Source organism: Rhineura floridana, chromosome 1 (genome assembly GCF_030035675.1).
Source record: "Rhineura floridana isolate rRhiFlo1 chromosome 1, rRhiFlo1.hap2, whole genome shotgun sequence".
Lineage (NCBI taxonomy): Eukaryota > Metazoa > Chordata > Lepidosauria > Squamata > Rhineuridae > Rhineura > Rhineura floridana.
Genome location: NC_084480.1, coordinates 231650817 through 231657475, shown reverse-complemented (window position 1 = coordinate 231657475; position 6659 = coordinate 231650817).

The following is a 6659-nucleotide window of genomic DNA, read 5'->3' as shown; positions in this document are numbered from 1 at the left end:
TGCTTTCATTAAATAAATACAAATAATATGGTATAATATGTCCAATAATACTTCCAATGTGTAGAGAATACTTATTTAAAGGCAGAAGGTTGCACTTGCTGTACTTGTTCTTCCAGACCTTATTATTCCATATCTTAGTGCCCCTTCATCCTCTCAGCTTGTAGCATAGTTCTGGCTATTCCCCTTTCTCCAGAAGCTAGTGAGTGTACTTGTTCTGCGCTTTCCCATCCTGGTGCCCTCAAGATAGAGCTGGGTGAATCCATTTTTTTTCAGTTTGCCATTTTTCCATTCTTAAGTTCAGTTCTCCACATTTCCACGTAAGTTTTCATTTTTAAAAAAAGTTCTCATGAAAATTCATCATTAAATATCACACAATTTGAAAAGGTGTTGTTGGAAAATGGTCATAAAGGAAAAGGATTGGTATCCAGAGTGTATAAAATACTACTGGAAATTGACATGGGAAACCTAGCAGGATTTAAAAAATCAAAGGGAAAAAGATTTGGGATATGTCTTGGAGGTATCTGATTGGACTTCAATATTTGTATCTAAATACAATAAAACTATTTCAGCCATACACAAAGAGACCTTTCTGAAAACGCTGCATAGATAGTACTCCACACCAGTTCAGCTTTCACATATTTCTTCTTCAATGTCCCCCTTATGTTGGAGGGGATGTAACCAAAATGTCGTTCCTAATTAGGGGCGTATTTGCCTCCACCATAATTACAGGGAAGACTTGGGAACATTCTCGAATCAAGTGCTAGGAGCCACGTGAGATCAATCATCCTATCAGGGAGGGCACTGAGCAGCAGATATAAGGCTGCTCCGTTCTTCCCGCTCTTGCCTTTTTCGCCTCGCGGCAGCTGCGTTTAATCCTCATTCCACGTTGCTCTGTTGGCGGCTTTGGCGTTCGTTCGGAGATTTTTCATCGCTTGTGATTCCTTTGCCTCTCGTTTTCCTTTTCGAGCCTTTACTTGCTATTATCGGATCTCCGACGATCAGCTGGGCGGCGGGAGTCCGCCTATGCGCCCCGCAGCGGCGGGGCGGCAAGCCGGCTTCCTTTTTTCCTGGTTTAGTTCCCTTTAGTGTTATTGCCTTTTAAGTTTCAGTTACGAGGGTTTGAGTTGGTTGGCTGTTTGTTCCTGTTTTAGTTTGTGTGTCTTAAATTAATTCTGCCTTTGCTTTAGTTAACGTTGAGATATTTGCCCCCCCCCAGTTATTCTTGTTGCGTAATTCCATTTAGATTGTTAATCCTTTTGGTTACTTTGGTAGTTACCTAATTATTTTTAGAGCAAAGGTTTAAAGATATAATAAGTATTGTTTCTGTTAATTTAATAACTAAGGTATTCCATTACTTTAAAATTCATTTACTAGTCGTTATTTATTCAGTTTATTAGTGTTAAAAATATAAATTACCACCCCCCCTTCCCACTTCCCTTTACCTTCAATCCTTTTTCCACTTTCCCTTTGTATATAATAAATAAATAAATGTATAAGTAAATAAGTAAATAAATAAAATATATAAATAACCAAAGAGGTTGGGTTAATTTATTAGCTGTAGTGTTATAGGCACTTGGTGTATGCTAATTATTATTATAATTTGCTGACTCCATAATTAGATTATAATAGCATTTTGGTCTTTTGTATAATTATTGTTGTTTATTGTTTCTTACAAAATGCCTCCCAGGAAGGCTCAGCAGGAAAAAGGGGTGCGGGTGGTCAAGCAAACTACAAAGTGCCCTCCACCACAGCAGAACCTGTCTTCTGACGAAGAGGAGGATTTTGGGACCATCCGTACCTTGGTGGCTAGGGTGGAGGCGTTGGAAAAGGAACGCAGACAGCCCCTGGATGCTGAGGCTGGCACAAGTACCGCTCCAGCAGGTAAGAAATCTGCACGGTTGGCTTCCAAAAAGCCTAAAAATCGTATTCTTGCTGATTTAGTTTCTAGAATCGGGGTTCTGGAAGCTGCGGTACCCAGTGAGGAGCCAGCAACCCGTACGCATACTGCATGTTTACCAGCTGCTCAAGCACCTATTTCTGCTGTCACGGCTTCAGTTCCGTCAGCTGCTGGGCATATGTGAAGTCAGCAGCCAGTTCCGCATGATGCTGCAGCGTTTACTCCAATGGTTTCTGGGTTTGCAGCACCTTCTGTGATTGCCTCTCCTTTGGCGTATACAGGTGAGCAAATCATGCACTCACAAGCTCGCAATACACATCCACAGGATTCCACTGCCCTTAACAGGGATACACAAACAGCTGATTCTCCTTCGTTGGGAGAAGCTGCCCACCCACTAGTGTTTATGGGAGGGGTGTTGGTACCCCAGCACCCACAGCTTCCTTGGCCAGCGGCTGCAGTGAGTCCTTGGCAGCCGCCTTCGATTTCCTCTTCTCAATCACCTGTTTCTTTGCCCCTTCCATATGGGGTTTATCCTCAAGGCGATACCTCCATTCCGTTAGGTGATCATTTATTGTTAGGAACAAAAGAAAAAATTTGGAGGGGAGAGTATATTGACTTGTTTACTCTCCTGTTTCGTGAGCATGAGGCTAAGCCCAAGGACGGTCAGGAAGGGAAAGAGTGTGAGGCAGTGATCAAAAGGAAGGTGGATAGGGTGTGGCCTAATTGGTTGAACGCCTATACGATTTATATGGGTGTTATGACACAGGCTTATCCGTCTAGGGCTTTATCCATGATAAAATATCAGGATATAGTGCATCGGGCCTTCCGAGAATTCTCTGGAACAGCTTGGCTTAGGTATGATCAGAATTTTAGACAAAGAGCAGCATTAGATCCCACCCTTCATTGGGACATTGAACATACTGGACTGTGGCTACGTTCTATGACCTCCGCCAGGCCCTGTCTTGGAGATAGGGCCAATAGTGGGCATTTATTGGCACGTGCGCAGACTTCCGCCTCTGGCTACAGCCAAGGCGGGCAGTGGGTTCAATCCCAACAAGTCTGCTGGACATTTAATAGCAATGGCCGATGCTCTAGACATCCCTGTAGGTTCCGACATGTTTGTGAACTGTGCGGAGGCAACCACTCTAGTTCCTCTTGCCAGAGGGCACGTACAGCTCGGCAGGGTACAGGGGAGCACCCACAGCCAAAACGCGGGTCTGGCAATAGCGGCTGTACGTCGCAAGACCAGTAGCCCGATCAAGCTGGCTCCCTTGGCGAAGCTGTTAGAGCATTATCCCAATCGGCAGGCTGCTAGTTTTATACTCCAGGGTTTTACGGATGGTTTTCGTAACCCTTATGAGGGTCCTAGGATTGCTACATCGCTAGTCAATCAGCCCTCATAGTAATTTAGCACCTGTAGTTTTGGCCAAGCTTCATAAGGAGATACTTGCTGATCGGATATCAGGCCCCTTCCGTTTTCCTCCTTTGGAAAATTTGAGGATTTCCCCTTTAGGTATTATCCCTAAGAAGCAGGCTGGAGAATATTGCCTGATTCATAATTTGTCATTCCCAAAAAGGGCCTCTGTCAATGATGGCATTTCCCCATTATTTGCATCAGTTAGATATACTTCTTTTGACGAGGCGGTTAGAGTAGTTAGAAAAGCTGGAAGGGGTGCTTTAATGGCAAAGTGTGATATAAAATCTGCTTTTCGCCTTTTGCCAGTACACCCTGAGGATGTGGATTTGCTTGGTTTTAAATTTCAAGATCAGTTTTACATCGACAGAGCTATGCCAATGGGCTGTTCTGTGTCGTGTGCTGCTTTTGAAGCATTTAGCACATTTCTAGAATGGGCATTGAGGAGGAAAGCATCGTCCTCCTTTTCTGCTCATTATCTTGATGATTTTTTTTATTTGTGGGGCCGGCCGGGTCTTCTCATTGCCTTCATTTGATGCAATCTTTTGACACTTTAACTGACGAATTGGGAGTTCCGTTAGCTCCCGAAAAGTCAGAGGGCCCTACTACTTCCCTTATTTTGTTAGGGATTCAGTTAGATACTGTGACTCAGTCCTCACGTTTGCCGCTTGAGAAGTTGGTAGTACTGCGTCAACTGCTCTGTTCAGTAATAGGGTTGAAAAAGATCACATTGGCCAGGTTACAGGAACTTGTCGGCCACTTAGTTTTTGCTTCCAAAGTTATTTCCCCTGGTCATGCGTTCCTCAGGCGTTTATGTGACGCCATGAAGGGAGTTCACTCTCGCTTCCATTTCATAAGGATCACGTCAGGGATGAGAGAGGATTTGTACATGTGGCTTGAATTCCTGAAGGATTTCAATGGCCTTTCCTTTTGGAGGGAGGAATTACTCTTAGAAGCGGAATTACAAGTGCATTCTGATGCTGCCGGAGGCATTGGCTTTGGGGTCATCTTTAGAGCCCAGTGGTGTGCTGAGCGATGGCCTGACAGTTGGCGAGATATCGGACTTACTTCCAATTTGACATTTTTGGAATTTTTTCCAATTGTGGTCGCTGTTTATATCTGGCCAAAGGCATTTACAAACCGCACAGTGCGCTTCTGGTGCGATAATATTTCCATAGTTAGCGTGATTAATGCCCAAACTTCTAAGTCTCCTCGTGTCATGCGCTTGGTGCGTGCTTTTGTGATGCAATGCTTGCGCTTTAATATTTTATTTCTGGCCAGACATGTTCCAGGTTTGCAGAATACAGTAGCTGATGCACTTTCACGCTTACAGATGGCGCGCTTTCGGGAGCTTGCACCTGGAGCGGCTCTGGATCCTGTACCAATCCCACCTTTCCTGTGGAACCTTGGCAACTAGAAGTTGGGTTGCGATTGCTGCCGCTCTGGCTACCAGTACTCAAAATGCGTATGAGCGTTCATTCGCTAAGTTCCAGACTTTCCGTATAGGCACGGAGCTGCCTTTGGAGTGGCCTATTCCTGTGGAGCATTTATTGCAGTTTATGATACATTTAAAAGGGCACAATAATTCTGTTTCTACTATCACTGGTCACCTCTCGGCACTAGCCTTTATTTCCAAGGCAAGGGGGCTGCCGGATCATTCTGTAGATTTTAGGGTCAGAAAGGTCCTTGAGGGTTGGTCGCGTTCCGCTCCCAGGGCCGCTGACCGGAGGAGGCCAATCACGCCCAATGTCCTGCTCCAGATCCTGGCACTATTTAAGTCTTTATGCTCATCTCAGTATGAGTCGCACCTGTTCGCCGCAGTAACTCTGACGATGTTTTATGGTGCTTTTCGCCCTAGCGAAGTATTGCCCCCTTCTAAGTGCGATGTGACTTATCGAGCCTTATGCTTTGGCGATTGCACATTAGGTGCAGATATAGTGAGGTTTTCACTGCAGGTCTCTAAGACCGATCAAAAGGGCCATGGCAGTATTGTGCTTTTACGAAGTCGCCAGGTCCAGGTATTGTGCCCTGTGTCTGCAATGCGACAATTCTTATCCATTTGGCCAGCGGGCCAGCATTATTTGTTCATACATGTGGATGGTACTGCCCTGACTCAATTTCAATTTTGGGCCATTGTTCAGCAGGCCTTGTTGGCCAGTGGTCACGATGCTGGAGTCTATGGGCTGCATTCTTTCTGGATTGGTGCAGCTACAGCTGCGGCCCTTGTGGGCATGAGTATCAGCGAGATACAGGCGATCGGAAGGTGGTGTTCCGATGCATTTAAGTCTTACGTCAGGTTTTAACAGATGACTTTGTTTTTGTTTCCTGTAGGTTTGACAAACATCCCAATTCCCGTCAGGATCGTCTTGTGTGGCCACTCAATTGTGTTTTGGGCTCACCGGAGGGCATCCTTGTCTGTTTATGGAACACAGCTACAGCTTTCTGCCACAGCTACGATTCAGTGGGAAGCCCGGAGGGGCATATTATGGGATGTGTTGCTGCCTGCTGTGTGCCAGATCATGTCATTGGCTGACAGGCCGCACATATTGTTAATTCATTTGGGTGAAAATGATTTGGTGCAGCGTCCTGGGTTGGATTTGCTGCTAAAAGTTACGCGTGATCTCACGTGGCTTATTAGATCATATCCCCATCTTCTGCTTGTATGGTTTGAAATGCTGGTTAGAAGGGTTTGGAGGGGTGCTGTTCACCCCAATAAGATAGATAGAGCTAGGAAATGGGTCAATAGGAAGGTTAGAGATTTAGTTTTGTCTTTGGGTGGGGCAGTTATTCCTCATGATAGGATTAGGTTCCATCCCCCACATCTATTTCGAGATGATGGTGTTCATCTTTCTGAGCAAGGGTGTGACCTGTTTTTGGAGGATCTTATGGGGGGATTAAGGGGATTGTTATCCTCATTGGGATGAGGGGACCAACCTTAAGCTGATCCCCTCTTGTGGCATAGAATTCGGGCAGGTGAGGTATATGGGGGTTAAAATTAGGTGGTTAAGGCATCATGAAAAAGGGGCACTTCCTAGGGAACCATCAGGGCTTTGTGTCCAGTGGGGATCTGTGTTGTGTCCTTGTGGGACCTGCTTGCGCATCATGGTGAACGCCTGTACGGCGGGGCCATGGTGTGGAGGTTGGAACCACACAGCTGGCTCCAAGAGCAAGGAGGGAGGAATTCACCCACGTCCTTGACTATGGAGTCACGTGATGATGAGAAGTGATGCCTTAAGAAGGTGAGGGTGTAATCCCTCGTTGTTAGGTTTAGCCTCACCTGCCCGAAAAGATATAGATTTTAATAATTGGCTGTATTGCATTGGATTTAGGATGTTATATTTTAATAAA